We start from the raw sequence: 26,773 nt of genomic DNA, 5'->3' as shown, positions 1-26,773 counted from the left end.
ATCCAACTTAGAGTTAAATTAGTAGTGGTGGTCCAAGAAAGAATTACTCATGTATATTTGGTATAAATTTAAGTCTTTGACTTTAATTTTAGATTCCAAACAGAAATTTTTCTTATATTTCTAATTCCAGAATACAATACAGTTACACTTTCACAAGTGTTTAATATCCATTTTCTATCAATGGATTCAAACTATATGGAATATGAGTTTAGTATTCTGTGACCAGGATCCACTTGCACTATTCTAAGAACTCTTTGAAGTAACTAAACCTAAGTCATCAAAAAGACACAACCACACATTTTTTTAATCTATGGCATTTGTATCTTGTTCATAGTGGTTTTGACAAGATCATTCTCTGCAAAGAGTTAATATGCCTATATCCACTGAAAGTAAGTTCATCTCATTCGTAGATGGATGTACATTCAGGGGTGGATATGAGTTTTTCCTTATATTATTAAAACGACCACTCTAGATTTTACCTTATGCAAAGAAATTTGAAATATTTGAAAATTTTATGAATTTCTAGCAATGGTGATTAACCATTAAGGTAAGTGGTTAAAGATCTTGCGAACTGATAGGGGTGGAGAAATAGTTAGTAGATATGCAGTTCAAAGATCATTAAGTTAATTTTTGAATTATATCCAAACTTACCTCCCCAGAAATTTCGTTTTGCATATTGATGATTAGTTACTAGTCGTTGCCTAAGTCCTTCTATGGTAATACAATTTTTCAGAATGATGCAATAGTTGTATACTTAATGTAAATCATTACTAGATTCATGGATGACCTAATCGAAATCTTAAGAAAAGCTAGAACTGTTAACCATGGTTTGCATGATTATTAGCTATTCTAAGTGATTAGGGGTGGACCATCCCATAGTCAATAGATAAGAAAGTGTTTGTTTAAACAAATACTACTTTTCTAAGAAAATGACTAAGTCTGAAAATAAAGTAGCAATTAAAGGAGATATTTTTTTTTATTCTAAAAGTGTTCTATCATCTTATTCCATATGATGATCCCAATGTCTCTGTTGTTTTGACACAACCAAAGAGGTCAATACCATTTAGTTTTCTTAGACATTATTCACGGTACCTTGTCGTAGTGGGAGAGTTTCAAGGAACCTCACTTCTTATGACTTGGAAGACACTAGTGATTAAAATCCATTGTGAGTTTAAACAAGTAATGGATTGTCAAGATAAGAAACTAAGAAGAAAAGCCAATAGAACTATGGTTTGATCCATTCACATGGAATAACCTAAAGTTTTCTATTACAAGGACAAGAAAGGAAATTTTCGTGTATAAGTCTATTCAATGGACTTAACAAGACTTCCTGTTCCTAGTATTATAGGTTTGAGTTCATCTAAACCTATGGCTTGTGGTACACCTGGTAATTACTTACTCTAATGCAAGCAACTTACTTTAGTAAGATGCTGAAGCATTTTCTTTCTAATGGCAATCTATAGAAGCTTCTTGACTTCTAGGCCTAGATTTTATTTATCTAAGGAAAAGTCTCAACTATTCCAGAAAAGATAAAGCCATGAAAGAATTTCCTAAATCAACAGTGAGAGGTCTCAAAGATGCTTTATTATGCCTTAGACCAGACACCTGCTATTGAGTGGGAGTAATGAGTAGGTATTAGATTAATCCAAGAGAAGAACATTGAAAGACTATCAAGTAAATCTTAAGATTAAGAAGAGGAACTATATGGTAGTCAATAAGGGTGTGTTTAAAACTCTTAGACTACACCACATCAGATTTCGAGACTTGCCCTTGTGCTAGAAAGTCTGTTGATAAGATGGTAATTACTCTGGGGGTGGAGTAGTGATTTTGGAGAAGTGTAAAAACCTATCTGAAATCTCTAGGTCTACCAGAGAGAGACTGAATGTTAAAGTTGCAGGAAAGGTACTTATTCAGTCTAAGGAAAGTTCTATACAATTGTGGCATCGTTCCAACCTGTCTTAACTACTAGTGTTATTTCCTAAATAACCAAAAGTAGTTGCCAATGGTATAGAATCCAGTATCTCAAGAAAGTAGACAGATAGAGAGGAATTTCACATTATCAAGGATTTTGTGATTAAGAAAGAGTAATGGTGGAGAAAAAGGTTGTGTTAATTCAACCTGTCAGATCCTATTACGAGGAGTTTACTACTACTACACTTGATTTGTATATCAAGGTGTTTAGATTATTTGAAATGCACATTTTGTTTTATATTAGTACAAGTGGGAGTTTGTTGGGTTTTATGCCCTAAATAAAACTCATTTCAATATAATCAGATTTACTTATTAATAAAGATTAGAAATAACATTTAATGTTGCATGGTTCACATGATTTATTTCATGATTATTTACATAATGTATGAATTCTATTTAAGTCCAGAACATATCAATTTGTTAATGATTATAGTGTTGTCAACACAGTGGAATATAATCTTAATTATATGTTCGAAAGTTTATTCCTTGATTTGTCAGTTCACTGGATTTAGACTGACATGATAATCAGCGATAGGTATTCTTACACCTTGGATAAGTGTTATGTCCTTTCCAGGACATTGGAAAAGTTTACCAGCATCGGATTATGGAATATACATCGGAAGGGACCTATATTGAACTTTGATTAGATATATTAAAATTTACTGTAATATCTATTCAATTCAATATCACCCGTTGATCCTAGATCAAATGATCTTAATCTTGATATGTTTAGGTTCGATCTCAAGAGTATTATACATGTTCTTTGATTTGTTAGTTAAGCCTACTTTTGGGTCAGGGTGATACGTACATTTTGGGAACATGATAGTATAATTGAGTGGGAGCGCTAACATAAATATGAAATCTATAACTTCTATAGGAATTTAGAAGTGAAACGATGATATCCTTCGAGCTTGGCTAAACAGAGATAAATGGTGGAGATCTCATTTCACTTTGCTGAAATATCATTTATACGGAGCTAAGTGTTTTAAGGATAAAATACATTGAAGGTGTAACGGTAACTTAGTGCCTTTTCAATGTAGATTATCTATTAGAGGATCATTGATCAAATTAGGATTATAACAATGGATAACTAATGACGTATCTATATCGTGGAACATACAGAGCGTTCTATATACTGAGAGTGCAATTCTAAGTTCTATGCATGGATTCAACGAAGAATTAATAAGTCAGTGAATTTAAGATATAAATTCTTGATCTGCTTATTGGAAGCTCAGATATATAGACCCATGGTCCCCATACTAGTTGAGACCATACTGCTTGTAAGACTCAGTTAATTGATTTTGATTAATCAATTATAATTCTAAAGTCAGACTATGTCTAGTTTATGAATTTTTACTAAGCAATGGCGAAATTGTAAAGAAAAGAGAATTCTAGGTTTATTTATTAATTAAGAGACTTTATATGTCTAATTAATAAATATATTAAATGACAATATTATTTAATAATTGTTATAAATATTAATAATTATGTGGATGTCCAAATCTTTTATTTATTACCATGAATTGTAATCAACATTCCTCTTTTGCTTAGTTTCCCTTTTCCTTAGTTTCTTAATATCTCACTCTTGTATTTGTATAAATAGGGGTTCACCCCATTGGAATAAACAACTCAGAAATTCTCATTCACTTTCTCTTTCTCTCTTCATCTTCTTCTTCTTTCTTCTCATCTACTTTATATTATTTTATATTATCTAATAATACGTTATCAGCACGAGTCTCTGCCCAAACTTCAAGCATGAGTCTCTGCCTAAGACCCAATGTAAGTATTTTGTTAAAGTTCTTGAATTATTTCAAAGTCACGATACACTAAATATATATTTATATATATATTCATCTGACTGAAACAATTTCAAGAATCATTTGGTTTCCTTTTTCTTTTTATCTATATATCTATATATTATATATGTATGTATATGTTCTTATATATTTATTATTAATTTCATATATATATATATTATGTTCTTATCATTCATAATATTTACAATATATGTGTGCCTATGATATGATAGAGAAAATCTATATAAAATATTGCATATATCCTAAAGATTATGCATTATCGATAAAATATTGCATATATCCTAAAGATTATGCATCATCGATAAAATATTGCATATATCCTGAAGATTATGCATCATCGATAAAAAATTGTATATATCCTGAAGATTATGCATCCTCGATAAAATATTGCATATATCCTGATGATTATGCGTCCTCAATAAAATCTTGCATATATCCTGAAGATTATGCAAACGTAATATTCATTATATAGTTGATGGATATATAATGAAAGAGATGAATACATATTTATATATATGTTCTTGTATTCTTTGAGGACAATGAAAAGTAATCTAATATCGATATAGATTTTGTCAAACATTTCCTGAAGTAAATGTTTTATATTTGTCAAAAAAAAAATGATTGTATTTATGTGAATACAACTAATGAATCATCAAAAATAATTATTATTGATGCAATTTTATAGTGGGTTTTGAATATCCAAAAAGAATGTTAAGAAAATTGCATTGAAACATCAAAGTATAAGAATAACAATGAGCATGACTAATGTTATTTAAATACATGAGGCATGTATTTATTGTTCATCATTCCCTGCAGAGAATGATACGAATTGAAGTCAATTACTTTTAAAGATTCCTCGTATTAGTCATGTTATTATACATTGTTATTACTTGCAATGTTGGAAATTATTGAATCTGACATATATTAAAGATTAAATTTTGCATACATTTGGAGACTATGCAAAAATTGCATTCATATATTCTTTGAAATATCGTAAAAGAAATTGTTGAATAATTTCTTATATTTTTATGGATGAACAAGTAATAAATTTTTAAGAAATTTATAATAATGTTCTACTTGTTCAACGTCATTCCCCGAAGTGAATGTAATGATTTTAAATAATCAATGACATTATTTACTACTCAAATATTTCCAGAAAAAAGTGGAAACAACCAAAAGATGAGATACCACACACAATCAAAGTGCATGAAATCTATTTATCGTGTATGGAATTGAATAATAGTGGCCGCATACCTGTAGTACGGACACAGTTATAATCAAGATAAAAGTATACTTGATTATTTGATAGAATGTGAATTGTACAAACTTATTGTACATTTAGAATATTTAAATATCATTACCTAAAGAGAATGAATAGGCATGAAATTCTATTTCAAAGAATATAGATTTCACATATATTGGTAATGACATAAGCAAATTAATATATACATATTTTATTATTTCTTGAAATCAATAGTTTCAAACTATTTTTGGTACATGATATGTAAATATATAGTTACTGTATAATTCAGTTTGCATATTCCCAAAAGTGGATATATAATTTGCTAATATTTGTTAGTGATCCAATATAATCAAAGTGATAAAGAATCACAAAATGATTAGTTGAAAAGCTTCCTGAAGAAGTCTTACATACAATTGCTACTTTGAGTAGTAAAATGTCTTTGTATGTACCTAGATGTGTAACTTTTATCTAGTTATGAAAGTGATAATAAATAACTTATTATATGTACTCGTTGTACATTTAAATATATAATATATCAAGTCATGATAATTAGACTGATGAATAGTCTATTAATAAATTAGACGACTTGTTAAAAAGATATCAGGAAAAATGAATGATATGTTATGGTTATATCTATTTGACCATTGCAATAACATGATGAAGTTGTCATGTATCTTTTAAATTATACACATCATTGAATTGATGATAGTGATTCCTGAAGAGTGTATATGTTTTGGAGAATAATATAATTATATTATTCATGTATATAAAAATGACACTTGTAATGATTATGTTGTAATGAATTTACATAACATTTTGAAAGTTTCATTGAAATACAAATTATAGTGAACCTGAAGTTCATGAATTGAATTATTTTGACATGATCAATCATATGCAATAAATTGTCAAAGAATTTGACTAAATTTTGTTGAAGAACTAGAAGATTCTTCTCATTGTTAATTTATAAGGCTCAAAAGAAGAATGTGCATATATTTGCACATAGAAAATATTTAAATTATATTTCCTTAACAATCTTGAGCTATTGTTAGATTTTTATTGCATATAGTTTTTTATCGATGTGATAAGATTATATAATCATGCATTTACAAAATGTGTAAATTTATGTATTTCTAATTATACACGTATGACTCATTCTTAGAAATGAATTAAGTTCATAAGGATTGAACTTGAAACTGAAGTTTATTGAACCTGAAGTTCAATGTCATATAGTATATATCAGTTTAAACAAATATTGATTCATTGTGATATACTGAAATCCCTACAGGTATATTAATATTATTAGATATCACAATTTTTAAAAATTCTCTCGATCAGGGGGAGAGAAGCAGTTGGGATCGATGATAATTTTTGAAAAATGATCCTTGCACAAAGTATATAAGAACAATATAGTTCAAAATGATATATACCAACTGCCAATCAATATTATTCAAAGTTGAGATAGAATGAGTTGAAAACGCCTGAAGCGTAAATGAACAATGTAGAAATTATTAATAAATGTTCATTTGATTTGCCCTGAAGTTGTTAAATCTAGAGGTACTCATGGAGATACCTTATTGTTATAAAGTATTAAAATGATAACCGTGATGAAAACGGTACTCGAAAAGACTCCCAAGAGAAGTTAGACATAACACATTTGATCATAATTGAATCCCTGAAGTGATTCTATATAGGTACCTATAAATGATAAACATATTTGAAAAATATGTAATTTAAAAAGATCTCTATAAGTTATGTCAATATGGGAGGAAATTATCATTTATTGAAATTTTTGTCGACAATAAATATTGAATGTTTGCATATGCAATAAATTAACATGAGATAGCAAGGATCATGGTATTAGATTTGTCGAGAATCATCGACATACATTTTGATTTTTGGCCAAAATATTATGACGCAATCCAGGTAAATTTACTCACATAAAGTGAAGTAAGACCTGTAGGGTGTGCAAATAAATATTTCTAATGAGAAATTTGCATATATGTATTTGTACATAATGAATTGTTGTACAAAGTTTGCATAGACATGAGATTGATTGAAGTAAGGCTTAAATATTGAGAAAATATAATCATAATTTGATTATAGCCTGGAATATATTTTATAACGATTTATAAGCGTTACATAAATGTTGCAACAAAAGGTTATTTATTTGGAGCTCCTAATATAGTGAGAATTATAAATAAGCCTTATCTAAAAATTCTAGAAGAATTTAATACATGTCTTAAGTGATATAAATTCAAAGTCGCGCGCACTATATGACAAAGATCTTTGTATGAAATAAAGACATGTAAGTAAATTATTATTTGAAAAATACCTATGGTTGTCTACGCAATATAAATACGTAAATTATACGTTGTGATAGACTCTTGAAGAGTTTTTGATCAATTGAAGAACAAACTTTTATTTCTTTTGTATTTCGAGAAATATTAATGTATAAAGTTTGTTCATTAGTATTGAAGTCCTGAAGTACTTCATATGTATCAAGAATTATAGATATATGATCATTTGATATGGAAATTAAGATCATAAAACAAGATGGTATAAATATATGGTCTTGGAGTACCATCATTGTCACAAATGAAAATTTATAGTACCATTAATGTGTTATGTTCATATCTACTTGAAATTTTAAATTTTTCGTATGAACAGAGTTGCGTACACACATGAATGATACAATTAGTTGGATAAAGACTAATGTTCCACGAACCCCTTATCTATAATTTAGAAGTCCATACATACTCTGGAAGAGTTATAGAAAATATATGATCAAAGATTATATATGGTGATATTTTAAAAGTGATAACAATAATCTTATGAGATATATTATCACCAAAAGAATTATGGATCATATGTGCATGAGGGGGAGACATATTCATGTTGCACTCTTTTTCCCTTAGTTCAGGTTTTGTCCCAATGGGTTTTCCTGGCAAGGTTTTTAACGAGGCAACTTGCAAATAATTATGAATAGGAAATATATATTGTACTCTTTTCCCTAGCTCAGATTTTGTCCCACTGGGTTTTTCTGGCAAGGTTTTTAACGAGGCAACTATAAATCATGTTAACATACTTGCATTTTATGAAGCAAGTAGAGAATGTGTGTGAGTGAGATCATTGACATAGTATATTCGGGAAACATATGGATTGCACTCAATAAAGAAGTATCAACCCAAGCAATTCTCTATGGATAATACTGCTTGCATCGTTCAACTAAAAGGAGGTACATTGAAGGAGATAGAGTTAGAACACATTTCACGAAATTCTTCTTTATACGCTTTAAGAAAATACATATTGGTGTTCAACATATTCAATCAAGTGTCAATCTTACAAACTTATTCACAAAGTTATTACCAACATCAACATTTGAGAAGACGGCAGACAAGATCGAAATTCGTCGATTAGAAGATCTCCACAAATGCCTAAATGAGGGGGAGTTAGTTTACACTATACTCTTTTTCTTTTGATCAAGTTTTCAGCAAGATTTTTATTAAGGCAGTTATTATGGACATCCAAGGGGGAGTGTTATAAATATTAATAATTATGTGGATGTCCAAATCTTTTATTTATTACCATGAATTGTAATCAACATTCCTCTTTTCCTTAGTTTCCCTTTTTCTTAGTTTCTTAATATCTCACTCTTGTATTTGTATAAATAGGGGTTCACCCCATTGGAATAAACAACTCAGAAATTCTCATTCACTTTCTCTTTCTCTCTTCATCTTCTTCTTCTTTCTTCTCATCTACTTTATATTATTTTATATTATTTTATAATAATAATTAATTTTTAGTTATTAAATAATTAGAATTGGCATTTAAATGGTTAAATTAGAAAATTGGCGTTTTTGAGAAATTGAGATGGAAAAATGACAAAATGGCAAAACTGCAAAGTGGGCCCAATCCACAATCCATGGTCGGCCACACTTAGTGTATTTTACCATTTATTTTTCCATTATTTTAATGCCAAATAATTCTAACTTAAACCTAGGTGGTTACCTATAAATAGATAGTGATGGCTCTCATTCACACTTAACTTTGTGAACTTTGTCAGATGAAATTTGAGCCTCTATTCTTTTCTCTATAGGCCGAACCACTTCCCTTCTCTTTTCTTCTCTAAATTTCGAAATCCTTGAGTGAATGAGTGAGTGCCCACACACATCAAGTGGTATCTCAATCATAGTGTGTAAGACTGTGGAAAATCAACCAACAAGAAAAAGATTCAGCATCAAAGGAAGGAGAGAAAGAGATCCAGGTTCAGATCTTGGTGATGCTCTGCTACAGAAAGGAATCAAGGGCTAGAGATCTGAACGGAATGAGTCACTATATTCTGCTGCACCCAATGTAAGGTTTCCTGAACTTTATATGTGTTTATTTCATTGTTTTAGAATTCATATTATGATGTTAATGAAACATACTTGTTAGTAAATCTAGATCCTGGTAAAATATATCCAACACTAGCTTATACGTACATCTTGGGAACTCGGTAGCATAATTGAATAAGAATGATAAACATAGATATGAAAGTCTATAGCTTCTATGTTAGAAGTGAAATAGCAGTGTAATGACCGCTCTAGTAATGTGGATTAGTAAAGGCAATTAGCACTAATTTTTATTATTTTATTATTATTTGTGAATTAATTTTATATGTGGACCTCAATATTTAGAAATAAATATTAGAGTTATAATTTCTCAATTCCGGAGATTTTATTAAACTCTAGGGGTATTATTTAGCTTATATGTGAAATATGTTAATTTTGTAATTTTTGCTCGGCGACAACGGAAAATGCGATGGATGGCTAGATTGATCACATGGGTAAGTTTAGAACCCTATTTCATAGTGGGAAATAATTTAGAGAGAATAAATTATCGGGATTGAGCGGGGTTATGGAAATTGACCATTTTACCCCTAGCTTTAGAAATACCCTAGTTTTAAGTCTAAGGGCATTTTAGTCTTTTAGTTAAGGGTGAGTGAGGTGGCTGCCCAAGTAGTTGACACCTAGCATGTTTATGTTGGGTTTTATGCCCTAAATAAAACTCATTTCAATATAATCAGATTTACTTATTAATATAGATCAGAAATAACATTTAATGTTGCATGGTTCACATGATTTATTTCATGATTATATGTACATAATGTATAAATTCATCTGAAACCCTTTTCACATACTTGATCCTGTTTATTGTGCCGTCAACACTTTGGAAAGTAAACATGACTATGTGAATAAAGTTTCCTAGATTTATCAGACATAGGGTTTTACTGATATGATAATCTACAACAAGAGTTTACTTGCATTTGGAGAAGTGCTATGTTCTTTCCAGAGCATTGGTTAAAGTAAAGCTCAGGTTGGATGCATGGAGTATGCATCGGAAGGGACCGATATTGAACTTTGACTTAGATTTAATTAAACTTACCGTAAAATCTATTCAAGTCAATATCGCCTAGTTGATCCTAGATCAAATGATCTTAATCCTGATATGATTAGGCTCAATCTTGAAAGGCTATTCGTGTTCTTTGATTTGTTAGTTAAGCCTACTTTTAGGTCAGGGTGATACGTACATTTTGGGAACACGGTAGTGCAATTGAGTGGGAGCGCTATCATGAACATGGAATCTATAGCTTCTATCTGGCGAATAGTAAGCAAAGGATGATCTCCTTCGAGCTTGACCAAACGAACATAAATGGTGGAGTACTCATTTCACATTAGCTGAAATATCATTTATACGGGGTCAAGTGTTTTAAGGAATAAATACATTGTAGGGTGTAACGGTAATTTAATCCCTTTTACAGTGTAGATCATTCATATAGAGGATCATTGATCACATTAGGATTATAACAATGGATAACTAATGATGTGTCTATATGGTGGAACATATAGAGCATTCTATATACTGAGAGTGCAATTCTAAGTTCTATGCGTGGATTCAACGAAGAATTAATAAGTTAGTGAATTTTAGTAATAAATTCTTGATCTACTTATTGGAAGCTCGGTTATATAGACCCATGGTCCCCCCACTAGTTGAGATAATATTGCTTGTAAGACTCATGTAATTGGTTTTGATTAATCAATTATAATTCTCAAATTAGACTGTGTCTATTTGTGAAATTTTTCACTAAGTAAGGGCGAAATTGTAAAGAAAGAGTTTATAGGGGCATATTTGTTAATTATGATACTTTGTATGGTTCAATTAATAAATATGATAAATGACAATATTATTTAATAATTATTTATAGTTATTAAATAGTTAGAATTGACATTTAAATGATTGAATTAGGAAATTGGCATTTTTGAGAAAATGAGATACAAAAGGTGTTAAAATTTTAAAATTAAGTTGAGGAATTTTAGGCATTGGTTATTAAGATTCTTTAGATATTTTTTAAGTTAATATCTTTTCGAATATTAACTTAAAATGGAATATTTTCAAATTAAGTGGTTACAACTTAATTTTTGATATTTAATTAAATTTAAATTTGAAAAATATTTAAGTTCTAGATTTTTTCTAATACAACTTAAATTAGATATTTATTTTCAAATTTTGTGGAAAAGATACTTAGTCAAATAAGATATTTTCTAAATAGTTATTTCTAGACTACTTATTATTTCTAATATTAAATAGGAAAATATTATAAATTGTGAAATTAATTATTTAATTAATTTTGGTACAATTTATTTTAAGTATATTTTTCCTAGTGTTAAACTAGAAATTAATAATTAAGCCTTCTCTACACTTAATTATTTATTTCTTGAATTTAATACATTTAATTAATTTGAAAATTAAATATCTAAGTTGATTTTCATCATCATACTTAAATATTTCTTTTTCATGACATTTAATTAAATAGAAAATTATTTTTAGTTGAAATTTATTTTTTTTTAACTAAATTTAAATAATTTTCAAATATATTTTTTTTTTATTTTATTAATCAATTTTCGAAATTGCATTTCTTAAATGCTAGAATATCGAATTTTATCTTGAAAAATAGATTAAGTTGTAAATTAATTATTTATTTTAATTAATTCTTGGATCAACTTAAATCAATGATTTTTTCATTTATTGATTAATTTAAAATAAAATAAATTAAAGTATATTATTAGAAATTGAATTAATTAGTCAAAGGAAAATCTAGATAGATGATATTTTTGCTTGAAGTAATTTTCTAGTGTATTTAATTAAATAGAAAATTAATATTTAAGTTGATTTTCATCATCATACTTAAATATTTTAAATTTTTCTTATATATTTAATTAAATAGGAAAATTATATTTTTTGTTGTAAATTAATTTTATTAATTAATTTTGGGCCAACATTAAATTAGAATAATTTTTCCAGGATTTATTTTTTATTTTAATATGCATTTTTTAAAAATTGTATTCTTATATACTTTAATTTTTCGAAATGCAATATATATTTATAGAAAATTAAATTTGAGTTGTAAATTAATTTAAATTAATTTTGTAACAACTTAAATTGAATATTTTTCTAAATATTTATTGGAAATTATTACTAAGATGGAAATAATTAATGTTATTTTCATATCCATCTAAGTAAAATTTATAAATATTAAATTAAAATTTATATTTAGAATTTTTCATTCTAAATTGGAAATTTTAATTAAATAAATATATATTTAAAATAAATAGAATAAATAAAGAGAATCAAAGAAAATACAACTCTCGTTAAATAATGAGCTTTATTATCAAGAGACATTCGATCTCCATTGGGGGTTTTACACCGTGTTTGTTTTAGTGAGTAATCCTCCCTAATGGAGGAACGTTCATTAGCAATTTCGCACCGTTTAACCTCGCATGATAAGTAGTTTGTGAGTGTTTTGTATGGTATGGATCACCATAATGGTGGCGACCATACTTGACTTGCAAATTATGAAACAATGGTGGAAGCTCATAAGATAGAATTGCCTTGACTCTCGCCTAAACGGGACAACGCTGAATTCCAATCTTGATCGAATAAAAGGTTGCTAGAATGTTTAACATTTTAGACGAGCTGACAACTCTATTCAATGAATGGTAGCTTTGACTCTCGCCTAAACGGGACACTGATATCAGTTTGTTGAAAACCTTGGAAATTATTTAGGATTATAAGTTTTAGTATTTTCACTTTTCATTCCTACTTGCTATATGCTTATAATTTCTGAATTGTGTATGAATTTATATTGAACCATGTTATTTTCTGTTATTAAGTTGTAGTTCAATTTCGAATCTTCATTGTTGGTCTAACTTGGCTTGTTTATCTAATGAGATAAATCCCTAGTGGATTTTCACCATTAGACATTCATAATAGTGTTAGATCGAAAGATAAATATTTTATATGCAACATCTAGCTGTTCATCAATTGATGACACCTTAGACTAGTATTTTTACAATATGAAACAAGAAGATTACATAAATAAGATTACTTTGTCTTTCGCTAATCGAAGCATCGTTGGATTCTTATTTTAAACGAAATTATCCTAATTCCTCTTAGCTTATTCATTTCGAATTAGCTCAATAATATGTCATTGGATGAATGGTCTATAAATCATTTCATGTCATTTCATATGTCGCATATGATTATAATCCCGAAATTCTATTCCCAATTGATATAAATCCTCAATCTTAGAAATCTCCTACTTGTATGGGCAAATCTGACTTAGAGTTTGTATTAGTAGTGGTGGTCCAAGATAGAATTACTCATTATATTTGGTATAAATTTAAGTCTTTGACTTTAATTTTATATTCCAAATAGAAGTTTTCTTATATTTCTAATTCCAGAATACAATACAGTTACACTTTCTCAAGTGTTTAATATCCATCTTCTATTAATGGATTAAAACTGTATGAAATATAAGTTAGGTATTCTGTGACCAGGATCCACTTGCAGTATTCTAAGAACTCTTTGATGTAACTAAACCTATGTCATCAATAACCACTACCCCATTTTTTTAATCTATGGCATTTGTATCTTGTTCATAGTGGATTTGACAAGATCAATCTCTGCAAAGAGTTAATATGCCTATATCAACTGAAAGTAGTTCATCTCATTCGCAGATGGATGTACATTCAGGGGTGGATATGAGTTTTTCGTTGTATTCTTAAAACGATAACTCTAGATTATACCTTTTAGCAAAGAAATTTGAAATGTTTGAAAAATTTCATTAATTTCTAGCAATGGTTAAAATCATTAAGGTATGTGGTTAAAGATCTTGCGAACTGATAGGGGTGGAGAAATAGTTAGTAGATATGCAGTTCAAAGATCATTAAATTGATTTTTGAATTATATCCAAACTTACCTCCCCAGAAATTTCGAGTTGCATATTGATGATTAGTTACTAGTCGTTGCCTAAATCCTTCTATGGTAATACAATTTCAGAATGATGTAATGGTTGTATACTTAATGTAAATCATTACTAGATTCATGGATGACCTAATCAAAATCTTAAGAAAAGCTAGAACTGTTAACCATGGTTTGTTAGCTATTCTAAGTGATTAGGGGTGGACCATCCCATAGTCAATAGATAAGAAAGTGTTTGTTCAAACAAATACTACTTTTCTAAGATAATGACTAAGTCTGAAAACAAGTAGCAAATAAAGGAGATATTTAATTCTTGATTCCAAAAGTGTTAAATCATCTTATTTAACATATGATGATCCCACTGCCTCTGTTGTCTTGTCACAACCGAAGAGGTCAATACCATTTAGTTTTCTTCGACATAATTCACGGTACCTTGTCGTAGTGGGAGAGTTTCTAGGAACTCACCTTCTTATGACTTGGGAGACACTAGTGATTAAAATCCATTGTGAGTTTAAACAAGTAATGGATTGTCAAGATAAGAAACTAAGAAGAAAGCCAAAAGAACTATGGTTTAATCCATTCGCGTGGAATAACCTAAAGTTTTCTACTACAAGGACATAAAAGGAAATTTTCGTTTATAAGTCTATTCAATGGACTTAACAAACTTCCTGTTCCTAGTATTATAGGTTTGAGTTTATCTAAACCTATGGCTTGTGGTATACCTGATAATTACTTACTCTAATGCAAGCAACTTACTTTAGTAAGATGTTGAAGCATTTTCTTTCTAATGGTAATCTATAGAAGCTTCACAACTTCTTAGGCATAGATTTTATTTATCTAAGGAAAATTCTCAACTATTCCATAAAAGATAAAGCCATGAAAGAATTTCTTATGTCAACAGTGAGAGGTCTCAGATATGCTTTTGTATGCCTTAGACCAGACACCTGCTGATGAGTGGGAGTAATGAGTAGGTATCAGATTAATCCAGGAGAAGAACATTGGAAGACAATCAAGTAAATCTTAAGATAAAGAAGAGGAACTATATGTTAGTCTATAAGGGTGTGTTTAAAACTCTTAGACTACACCATATCAGATTTCGAAATTTGCCTTTGTGCTAGTAAATTTTTCTGATAAGATGGTGATTACTCTGGGGGTGGAATAGTGATTTTGGAGAAGTGTAAAAACCTATCTGAAGTCTCTAGGTCTACCAGAGAGGGACTGAATGTTAAGCTGCAGGAAAGGTACTTATTTAGTCTAAGGAAAGTTCTATACATTTTTGGCACCATTCCAAATTGCCTAAACTACTAGTGTTAATTTCCTGATTAACCAAAAGTAGTTGCCAAAGATATAGAATCCAGTATCCCAAGAGAGTAGACATATAGAGAGGAATTTCACATTATTAATGATTTTGTGATTAAGGAAGAGTAATGGTGGAGAAAAGGTTGTGGTTAATTCAACCTTTCAGATCCTATTACGAGGAGTTTACTACTACTACACTTGATTTGTATATCAAGGTGTTGAGATTATTTGAAACGCACTTTTTGTTTTATATTAGTGCAAGTGGGAGTTTGTTGGGTTTTATGCCCTAAATAAAACTCATTTCAATATAATCAGATTTACTTATTAATATAGATCAGAAATAACATTTAATGTTGCATGGTTCACATGATTTATTTCATGATTATATGTACATAATGTATAAATTCATCTGAAACCCTTTTCACATACTTGATCCTGTTTATTGTGCCGTCAACACATTGGAAAGTAAACATGACTATGTGAATAAAGTTTCCTAGATTTATCAGACATAGGGTTTTACTGATATGATAATCTACAACAAGAGTTTACTTGCATTTGGAGAAGTGCTATGTTCTTTCCAGAGCATTGGTTAAAGTAGAGCTCAGGTTGGATGCATGGAGTATGCATCGGAAGGGACCGATATTGAACTTTGACTTAGATTTAATTAAACTTACCGTAAAATCTATTCAAGTCAATATCGCCTAGTTGATCCTAGATCAAATGATCTTAATCCTGATATGATTAGGCTCAATCTTGAAAGGCTATTCGTGTTCTTTGATTTGTTAGTTAAGCCTACTTTTAGGTCAGGGTGATACGTACATTTTGGGAACACGGTAGTGCAATTGAGTGGGAGCGCTATCATGAACATGGAATCTATAGCTTCTATCTGGCGAATAGTAAGCAAAGGATGATCTCCTTCGAGCTTGACCAAACGAACATAAATGGTGGAGTACTCATTTCACATTAGCTGAAATATCATTTATACGGGGTCAAGTGTTTTAAGGAATAAATACATTGTAGGGTGTAACGGTAATTTAATCCCTTTTACAGTGGAGATCATTCATATAGAGGATCATTGATCACATTAGGATTATAACAATTGATAACTAATGATGTGTCTATATGGTGGAACATATAGAGCATTCTATATACTGAGAGTGCAATTCTAAGTTCTATGCGTGGATTCAACGAAGAATTAATAAGTTAGTGAATTTTAGTAATAAATTCTTGATCTACTTATTGGAAGCTCGGTTATATAGACCCATGGTCCCCCCACTAGTTGAGATAATATTGCTTGTAAGACTCATGTAATTGGTTTTGATTAATCAATTATAATTCTCAAATTAGACTGTGTCTATTTGTGAAATTTTTCACTAAGTAAGGGCGAAATTGTAAAGAAAGAGTTTATAGGGGCATATTTGTTAATTATGATACTTTGTATGGTTCAATTAATAAATATGATAAATGACAATATTATTTAATAATTATTTATAGTTATTAAATAGTTAGAATTGGCATTTAAATGATTGACTTAGGAAATTGGCATTTTTGAGAAAATCAGATACAAAAGGTGTTAAAATTGCAAAATTGCAAAGCCCAAGGCCCAATCCATTAAAGGCATATGGCCGGCCACCTATTGTAGCATTTTAAATTGATTTTTTCATTATTTTAATGCCATATAATTCAAATCTAACCCTAGTGGAATGCTATAAATAGATAGTGAAGGCTTCAGGAAAATTACACTTTTCTTCAGACTTCTTCTGAATCAGAAAACTGAGCCTTCTCTCTCCCTATCTTTAGCTACCACTTCTTCTTTCTTCTTACTTTAAATTTCGAAATTACTTTAGTGTATGAGTAGTGCCCACACACATCAAGTGATACCTCAATCATAGTGAGGAAGATCGTGAAGAAAGACATTCAGCAAAGGAGATTCAGCATCAAGGGTTCAAAGAAAGAGATCCAGGTTCAGATATTGATAATGCTCTGCTAGAGAAAGGAATCAAGGGCTAGATATCTGAACGGAAGGAGTCATTATATTCCGCTGCACCCAATGTAAGGTTTCTTAAACTTTATATGTGTTTAATTTATCGTTTTAGAAAGTTCTTATTTAGGATGTTAATAAACATACTTGTGTGTAGATCTAAGATCCTGGTAAAATAATATCCAACAGTTTATTTCAGCTATGACTCAACCTTAGCACTCATTTATCTCATTTTTGTAACAAAAAAAAAAAGAAAAACCAAAAATTCAAGAGAAGCTCTTTCTTCTCTCTTTCTCTCTTCGAAGGCAACAAGAGCAAGGGGTTTTGGGAGCTGAAATTCTGTGTTTTCAGCAAAGGGTTCAAGAGGAATCAAGGCAAGGTCACCCTAGTTCTTCTCCCTTTAAGTTTTTGAAGTTTTAGTTTAGTTTCACTATGAATTTCTAGGTTTAGTGGCTGTTGGGTTTTGAAATGCTTGGGGTTCAATTTCTGGGGTTAATTTGAGTTAATCTAAGTCCCTAGCTACTGGTTTTGATGCTTGTGAATGGTTTTAAGCAAGCTTGAGTTTTGAAACTCAAGCTTTGAGCTTTAATGGCATAGTTTGATTTGTTGGTTTGTTCTGTGATTTATTGGTTGGAAATGGATGTTTATGCATTGTATAGGTATACTGGAGAGTTTGGTAAAGTTTGGGGTTGAATTGAATTAAGGGGGATAATTTTTGGTTCCCAAAGAAGCCGAATTCGGTTCTGGGAGGCCAGTACCAACCGGTCGACCGGTTTGTGACCCAGAACCGGATTGCCGGTTGGGAACCGGTCTGCCTGTTGGGGGAATTTCCAGAACCCTAATTTTGGCCAATTTTGAGATATTTAGGGTATTGCCATGAGGTTTATCGATAGGGAAACTTTTAGTTTCAAGTTTAAGTCCGGAAAGTGATTTAGCGAGTCAACTCATACCGTGTTGCAATTATTGTGATTAGGGCATCCATCTAGCACGTGAATTCCGTTCGTGCCTGGCCAAAGACACTTGAATTCGGAAAACGGTAAGAACTGTGTATAATGTATGATGTGATTATACCGAATGTGTGTATATGTGTTTATATATGCATGCTTGAATTACGTTAAGCACTACCAACACTTGTATGAATAAGTTATAGAGTGTATTGGTACGGTGATTGTTGTGATTGTGAGTACGATACGGTGATACCAACACGAAGCATGGGAAAATGCTAAGGTGTGTGGTACATCACTCGGTGTTACTCGATGATCGGGATAAACCCTACCAACACTCGTACGGTGAGGTACGATGTGTATGTGGTATAGTGGTTGTACCACGGTATTGAACGTTCATACTCATTTGTTAAGCTCCGTAAATAGGTGTATGGGCGCCTATTTACGGAGTCGTGAATTATATGGTATGTTATATGCATTTCTTGCGAGTCCGTTGACTCACGGTTCGCTTCCATGTGTAGGTAAAGGAAAGGCGAAGGCCGAACAGGAATGAACCCGAGCTCGGGTGAGATTGTACATGTCAAGCGGCGCGACCTGGAGTGTTCGGTCTCGGGACATCTGGGAGTTATATTTTGAAAGTCGCTGTGCGACCTGGAAGTTATGTATTTTGAAATGTAAAGTTTAAACAGTAAATTTTTAAAAGTTTGAAATCGGGATCCCGGGATTTGTAAATATTATATTATATTACAAAGTTTAATATTTAAAGCAAAAGTTTTAATTTGACACGTTTTTCGAGAAATTTCTTTGATTAGCAAAGATTGCACAATAATTGAAAAAGCACTGTAGCGTGCCTTAGCATTAGGGCGTTACAATTTTGGTATCAGAGCCGCCAAGTTTGTCTACCGAAGCTTGCTATGACATGTACAATCTTCATCAGAGAAAGCTCGGTTCACGGTTCAGTAAGCCCGTACTTGTTTAGTACTTTAATAAATGTGAATGTGAAAGCATGTTAGGAAGCATATTAGATTTTAATTAATTATTTAAAAAAAAGAAAGAAAAAGAAGAAGAAGAAGTCTGTTGCCTTTTAAGTCTTTAGAGAGTGGTGTTAAGTTTTGATCGCTGTCTAACCTGTCTGGCTTATGGATTCGCAGGCTAAGTCCTATTAAATGGACGCCCCGCGAAATACAAGAAGTCAGGGTGGCATGGTTGAGACCGGAGGCGGTCAGGGGAATCCTCAAAATCCTCGTGGTCGCGGCCGTGGCCGTGGCAGAGCTCAGGGTGGTCGCCACAGAATCCACCTCAAGCTCCTCCTGATTGGGAGCAAAGATTTGCTGAGATGCAAGATAGAATCCGCCAGCAAGATGAAGAGATCCAAAGATTGAGGCAGCAGGGTCCTCCTGCCGTGCCTCCCCAAGTAGTTCAGGCCGTTGCAGTTTCTGCGGTGCTAGCAGAACAACCTGTTGTTGGCAACCGTATGGAACTGTTGTACGAAAGATTTCGAAAACAGGCACCTCCAGTGTTTCTGGGAGGCCCTGATGTGATGAAGGCCGAGCAGTGGCTTTCAATGATTGAACGCATCCTTAATTTTATGGGAGTGGTTGGAAATGACCGGGTGACCTGCGCCACTTTCCAGTTTCAGGAAGATGCTCTCGTGTGGTGGGAGTTGATAACCCTCACTCGGGACGTCACGCTGATGACCTGGGAAGAATTTAAGGAGTTATTTAACTCCAAGTATTACAACGAAGCGGTCCGCAGTGCAAAGCGGAAAGAGTTCACTGATCTAGTTCAGACTGAGGGAATGTCAGTCACTGAATACACGACGAAGTTTGATCGGTTGGCTAAGTTTGCAGTAGGAATTGTGCCCACTGACTTCAGTAAGAAAGAAAAATATTTAGCGGGTTTGAGTGCAAAGATCCGGCATGATCTGGTTATTACCACTACTGAAGCAACCACGTATGCAGATATGGTTGAGAAGGCTTTTAGAGCCGAGGGTGCAGTAAAATTTCTTCAGGAGCCCCGGGTGACTCCGAGTGTTGGTGGAACCCCCACTGTTCCTACTCCTGTTTATGGTATGGATGGTGGTGACTCCAACACTGAGCAGAAAAGAAAAGTTGTTCCGGCTTCTGGTGGTTCGGGGCAAGGCAAGCGGTTCCGTGGGAACCAAGGCAGAGGAGGACGCCAGGGTTACTCCTACCCTGAGTGTCCACGGTCCAAGAAACATCATCCAGGAGAATGTAACCGGAAGACATGCTTCCTGTGTGGCATGGTGGGGCATTTCAAAAAAGATTGCCCCCAGGCAAAGAAAGTGGAGCCGAAAGTTGAGGTGAAACCGGTTCCTGCTCGTGTGTTTGCCATTACCCAAGCTGATGCTGCAGCCAGTCCTTCTGTTGTGACAGGTCAGCTTCCCGTCAACAATTTGTTATTTACAGTATTATTTGACTCGGGAGCTACACGTTCATATGTGCCTACAAGAGTGATTGATCTTTTGGGTAGGCCTTGTGATATTTTAGAAAGAGGGTTTGGAACCCTAATGCCTAGCGGGGAATTGGTTATCTCTAATAGGCGCATTAGGTCTATGCCGATTAGGATCGAAGATAGGGAATTGAGTACTGACCTCATAGAATTGAAATTAACTGAGTTTGATATTTTACTGGGAATGGATTTTCTATCCAAGTATTCGGCCAGTATAGATTGTAGGCGTAAAATGGTGACTTTTCAGCCGGAAGGTGAAGATCCATTTGTTTATGTTGGATCGGTTCAGGGGTCTCGGATCCCGATTATTTCTGTGCTGAGAGCTAGGGATTTACTATGCAATGGTTGTGTAGGATTTCTAGCGGTAGTATTTGACTCCAGCCGACCTGAAACATTTGGGTCTGAGGTAGTCCGGGTGGTGAAAGATTTTCTTGATGTGTTTCCCGAGGAGTTGCCGGGATTGCCGCCACAGCGAGAGATTGACTTTGTAATTGATTTGGCACCTGGAGTCGAACCTGTTTCTAAAGCTCCATATAGGATGGCTCCAGCAGAACTCAAGGAGCTTAAGTTACAACTTCAAGGGATGCTTGATATTGGGTTTATTCGACCCAGTGTATCGCCCTGGGGAGCTCCGGTTCTTTTTGTAAAAAAGAAAGATGGTTCCCTCAGAATGTGTATTGATTACCGGGAACTAAACAAGCTGGCGATTAAAAACAAGTACCCGTTGCCCAGGAGCGATGATTTGTTCGATCGGCTTCAGGGAAAGACAGTGTTTTCGAAGATTGATTTACGGTCGGGTTATCATCAACTCAGAATTCGGGAGGAGGACATACCGAAGACTGCTTTTAGAACCAGATATGGGCACTATGAGTTTCTGGTAATGTCGTTCGGATTGACTAATGCTCCTGCAGCCTTTATGGATCTCATGAATAGGGTATTCAAGGATTTCCTCGATAACTGCGTTATAGTGTTTATCGATGACATTCTTGTATACTCTTAGTCAGAAGAGGAGCACGAGCATCATCTTCGAATGGTGTTACAGCGACTTAGGGATCACAAGCTGTATGCCAAGTTCAAAAAGTGCGAATTCTGGTTGTCTGAAGTGTCCTTTCTGGGTCATATTGTTGGGAAGAATGGAATTATGGTTGATCCAAATAAGATAGAATCAGTGAAGAATTGGCCGAGGCCCAAGTCTGTGACGGAAGTTCGAAGTTTTCTCGGGTTAGCAGGGTATTATCGACGTTTCGTCGAAGGATTTTCTAAACTTTCTATGCCCCTAACCGAATTGACCAAGAAAAATCAGAGATTTGTGTGGTCAGATAAGTGTGAAACAAGCTTTCAGGAATTAAAGCAGCGTTTGATAACAGCTCCGGTGTTAGCTTTGCCATCAGATCAAGAGAAATTTGTTGTTTATTGTGATGCATCCAGACAGGGTCTGGGATGTGTTCTGATGCAAGCTGACAGAGTCATAGCCTATGCCTCTCGTCAACTGAAGGATTATGAGCAGCGTTACCCAACTCATGATTTAGAGCTCGCTGCTGTGTTTTTGCTTTAAAGATTTGGCGACATTATCTTTACGGTGAAAAGTGTGAGATTTATACTGATCATAAGAGTCTTAAATACTTTTTCACCCAGAAAGATTTGAATATGAGGCAGAGAAGGTGGTTGGAGTTAGTTAAAGACTACGATTGCGAAATACTGTATCACCCCGGGAAGGCCAATGTTGTGGCCGATGCTCTAAGCAGAAAGGGTCCCGGGCAAGTGTGTACTACGGTTATGATAGCCCCTCAACTAGCCTCAGAAATGATTAGTGCAGGAATTGAGTTCGTGGTCGGGAGATTACATAATTTAACACTCCAATCTGATCTGTTGGAGAGAATCAGAAAGGCACAACTGGAAGATCCCGAGCTAGTTAAAGTTCGAGATGAAGTAGTGGCTGGTCGGCCTAGAGGCTTTTCAGTCTCGAGCAGTGGAATGTTGTTATATAAAGCTCGAGTTTGTGTTCCTAGTGTTGATGAGCTTAAGAAAGAAATACTGGATGAAGCTCACACCACGCCTTATTCGTTGCATCCGGGAACCACCAAGATGTATCAGGATTTGAAACCCTACTTCTGGTGGTATGGGATGAAAAGAGATGTCGTGGACTATGTGTCCAAGTGTTTAACCTGCCAGCAGATTAAGGCTGAACATCAGAGGCCGATAGGGTTATTGCAACCTTTAGTCCTTCCAGAATGGAAGTGGGAGGACATCGCAATGGACTTTGTAACTAGTTTACCTAGAACTACAGGGATGTATGATTCTGTATGGGTCATTGTGGATAGATTCACAAAGTCGGCTCACTTTCTACCAGTGAAAGTTACCTATTCAGTGGATCAGTATGCTGAATTGTATGTGAAGGAGATAGTTCGTCTCCATGGAGCCCCTAAATCTATTGTATCAGATAGGGATCCAAAGTTCACATCGAAGTTTTGGGTGAGTCTTCAGAAGGCTATGGGTACCAAGTTAAAGTTTAGTACAGCCTTTCACCCTCAGACTGATGGTCAGTCAGAAAGAACTATCCAGATTTTAGAAGACCTACTGCGAGCCTGTGTCATGGACTTTGAGGGTTCATGGAGTAAGTACTTGCCTTTAATTGAATTCTCCTACAACAACAGCTACCAAAGTACAATAGGGATGGCTCCCTATGAGATGTTATATGGTAGAAAATGTCGTTCTCCTATTCATTGGGACGAGACAGGAGAAAGGAAGTACCTGGGTCCAGAGTTAGTGCAAAGGACCAATGAAGCTATTGATAAGATCAAGGCTCGAATGCTTGCTTCTCAAAGCAGGCAGAAAAGTTATGCTGATCCGAAGCGCAGAGATGTTACATTTCAGGCAGGGGAACATGTTTTCCTGCGGGTTTCACCAATGAAGGGTATTAGGCGCTTCGGGAAGAAGGGTAAGTTAAGCCCTAGGTTCATTGGGCCATTTCAGATACTCGAGAAGGTCGGGCAGGTAGCGTATCGACTAGCCTTACCACCAGCATTATCAGCTGTTCATGACGTATTTCACATCTCTATGTTAAGGAAATACGTGTCAGACCCGACTCATGTCTTGAGTTATGAAGCCCTTGAACTACAACCAGACTTATCCTATGAAGAGCAACCTGTTCAGATTTTGGATAGAAAAGAAAAAGTTCTTCGCAACAAGACTATTGCACTGGTTAAGGTGCTCTGGAGGAACAGTAAGGTGGAAGAAGCCACCTGGGAATTGGAGTCAGATATGAGGACTCAGCATCCAGAGCTATTCAGGTTAGATTTCGGGGACGAAATCCTATTAACGGGGGGATAATTGTAATGACCCCTCTAGTAATGTGGATTAGTAAAGGCAATTAGCACTAATTTTTATTATTTTATTATTATTTGTGAATTAATTTTATATGTGGACCCCAATATTTAGAAATAAATATTAGAGTTATAATTTCTCAATTCCGGAGATTTTATTAAACTCTAGGGGTATTATTTAGCTTATATGTGAAATATGTTAATTTTGTAATTTTTGCTCGGCGACAACGGAAAATGCGATGGATGGCTAGATTGATCACATGGGTAAGTTTAGAACCCTATTTCATAGTGGAAAATAATTTAGAGAGAATAAATTATCGGGATTGAGCGGGGTTATGGAAATTGACCATTTTACCCCTAGCTTTAGAAATACCCTAGTTTTAAGTCTAAGGGCATTTTAGTCTTTTGGTTAAGGGTGAGTGAGGTGGCTGCCCAAGTAGTTGACACCTAGCATGTTTATTTCAGCTATGACTCAACCTTAGCACTCATTTATCTCATTTTTGTAAAAAAAAGAAAAAAAAAAAAAAGAAAAACCAAAAATTCAAGAGAAGCTCTTTCTTCTCTCTTTCTCTCTTCGAAGGCAGCAAGAGCAAGGGGTTTTGGGAGCTGAAATTCTGTGTTTTCAGCAAAGGGTTCAAGAGGAATCAAGGCAAGGTAACCCTAGTTCTTCTCCCCTTAAGTTTTTGAAGTTTTAGTTTAGTTTCACTATGAATTTCTAGGTTTAGTGGCTGTTGGGTTTTGAAATGCTTGGGGTTCAATTTCTGGGGTTAATTTGAGTTAATCTAAGTCCCTAGCTACTGGTTTTGATGCTTGTGAATGGTTTTAAGCAAGCTTGAGTTTTGAAACTCAAGCTTTGAGCTTTAATGGCATAGTTTGATTTGTTGGTTTGTTCTGTGATTTATTGGTTGGAAATGGATGTTTATGCATTGTATAGGTATACTGGAGAGTTTGGTAAAGTTTGGGGTTGAATTGAATTAAGGGGAATAATTTTTGGTTCCCAGCAGCAGAACCGGAATTCCGGTTCTGGGAGGCCAGTACCAACCGGTCGACCGGTTGGTGACCCAGAACCGGATTGCCGGTTGGGAACCGGTCTGCCTGTTGGGGGAATTTCCAGAACCCTAGTTTTGGCCAATTTTGAGATATTTAGGGTATTGCCATGAGGTTTATCGATAGGGAAACTTTTAGTTTCAAGTTTAAGTCCCGGAAAGTGATTTAGCGAGTCACTCATCTGTGTTGCAATTATTGTGATTAGGGCATCCATCTAGCACGTGAATTCCGTTCAGGTCGGCCAGCACACTTGAATTCGGAAAACAGGTAAGAACTGTGTATAATGTATGATGTGATTATCTGAATGTGTGTATATGTGTTTATATATGCATGCTTGAATTATGTTAAGCACTACCAACACTTGTATGAATAAGTTATAGAGTGTATTGGTACAGTGATTGTTGTGATTGTGAGTACGATACAGTGATACCAACACAAGCATGGGAAAATGCTAAGGTGTGTGGTACATCACTCAGTGTTACTCAGTGATCGGGATAAACCCTACCAACACTCGTACAGTGAGGTACGATGTGTATGTGGTATAGTGGTTGTACCCTGGTATTGAACGTTCATACTCATTTGTTAAGCTCTGTAAATAGGTGTATGGGCGCCTATTTACAGGTCAGGAATTATATGGTATGTTATATGCATTTCTTACTGAGTCTGTTGACTCACAGTTTCTGCTTCCATGTGTAGGTAAAGGAAAGGCGAAGGCTGAACAGGAATGAACCTGAGCTCGGGTGAGATTGTACATGTCAAGCGGCGCGACCTGGAGTGTTCGGTCTCGGGACATCTGGGAGTTATATTTTGAAAGTCGCTGTGCGACCTGGAAGTTATGTATTTTGAAATGTAAAGTTTAAACAGTAAATTTTTAAAAGTTTGAAATCGGGATCCCGGGATTTGTAAATATTATATTATATTACAAAGTTTAATATTTAAAGCAAAAGTTTTAATTTGACACGTTTTTCGAGAAATTTCTTTGATTAGCAAAGATTGCACAATAATTGAAAAAGCACTGTAGTGTGCCTTAGCATTAGGGCGTTACAAGCAGTTTCCTTTGAGCTAATTTGAAGTACTTAATGATAGTGAACTCATTTTAGTGATTATATTAGCTTATTAAAATCTTATTAAGTCAACTAAGTGTTTTAAGGATACAATAATTAAAGGGTAAATTGTAATTTTAGTCCCTACTAATTATAGACTTTCTATGGAGGTCACTAATCGATATGATAGAAATAATGGATAATAATATAGTGTATTTATATGTTAGGATTTTATGCCCTAAATAAAATTCAATTTCAATGTAACCTTATTGTATTTATCAATAAAAGAACATAAATCATTTTATTACTCTTTCTTATATTGATTGGTTTATA

This window comes from Cannabis sativa, chromosome 5 (genome assembly GCF_029168945.1).
Source record: "Cannabis sativa cultivar Pink pepper isolate KNU-18-1 chromosome 5, ASM2916894v1, whole genome shotgun sequence".
Classification (NCBI taxonomy): domain Eukaryota; kingdom Viridiplantae; phylum Streptophyta; class Magnoliopsida; order Rosales; family Cannabaceae; genus Cannabis; species Cannabis sativa.
The sequence above is the reverse complement of the archived record's forward strand: the minus strand, read 5'-3'. Positions refer to the sequence as shown.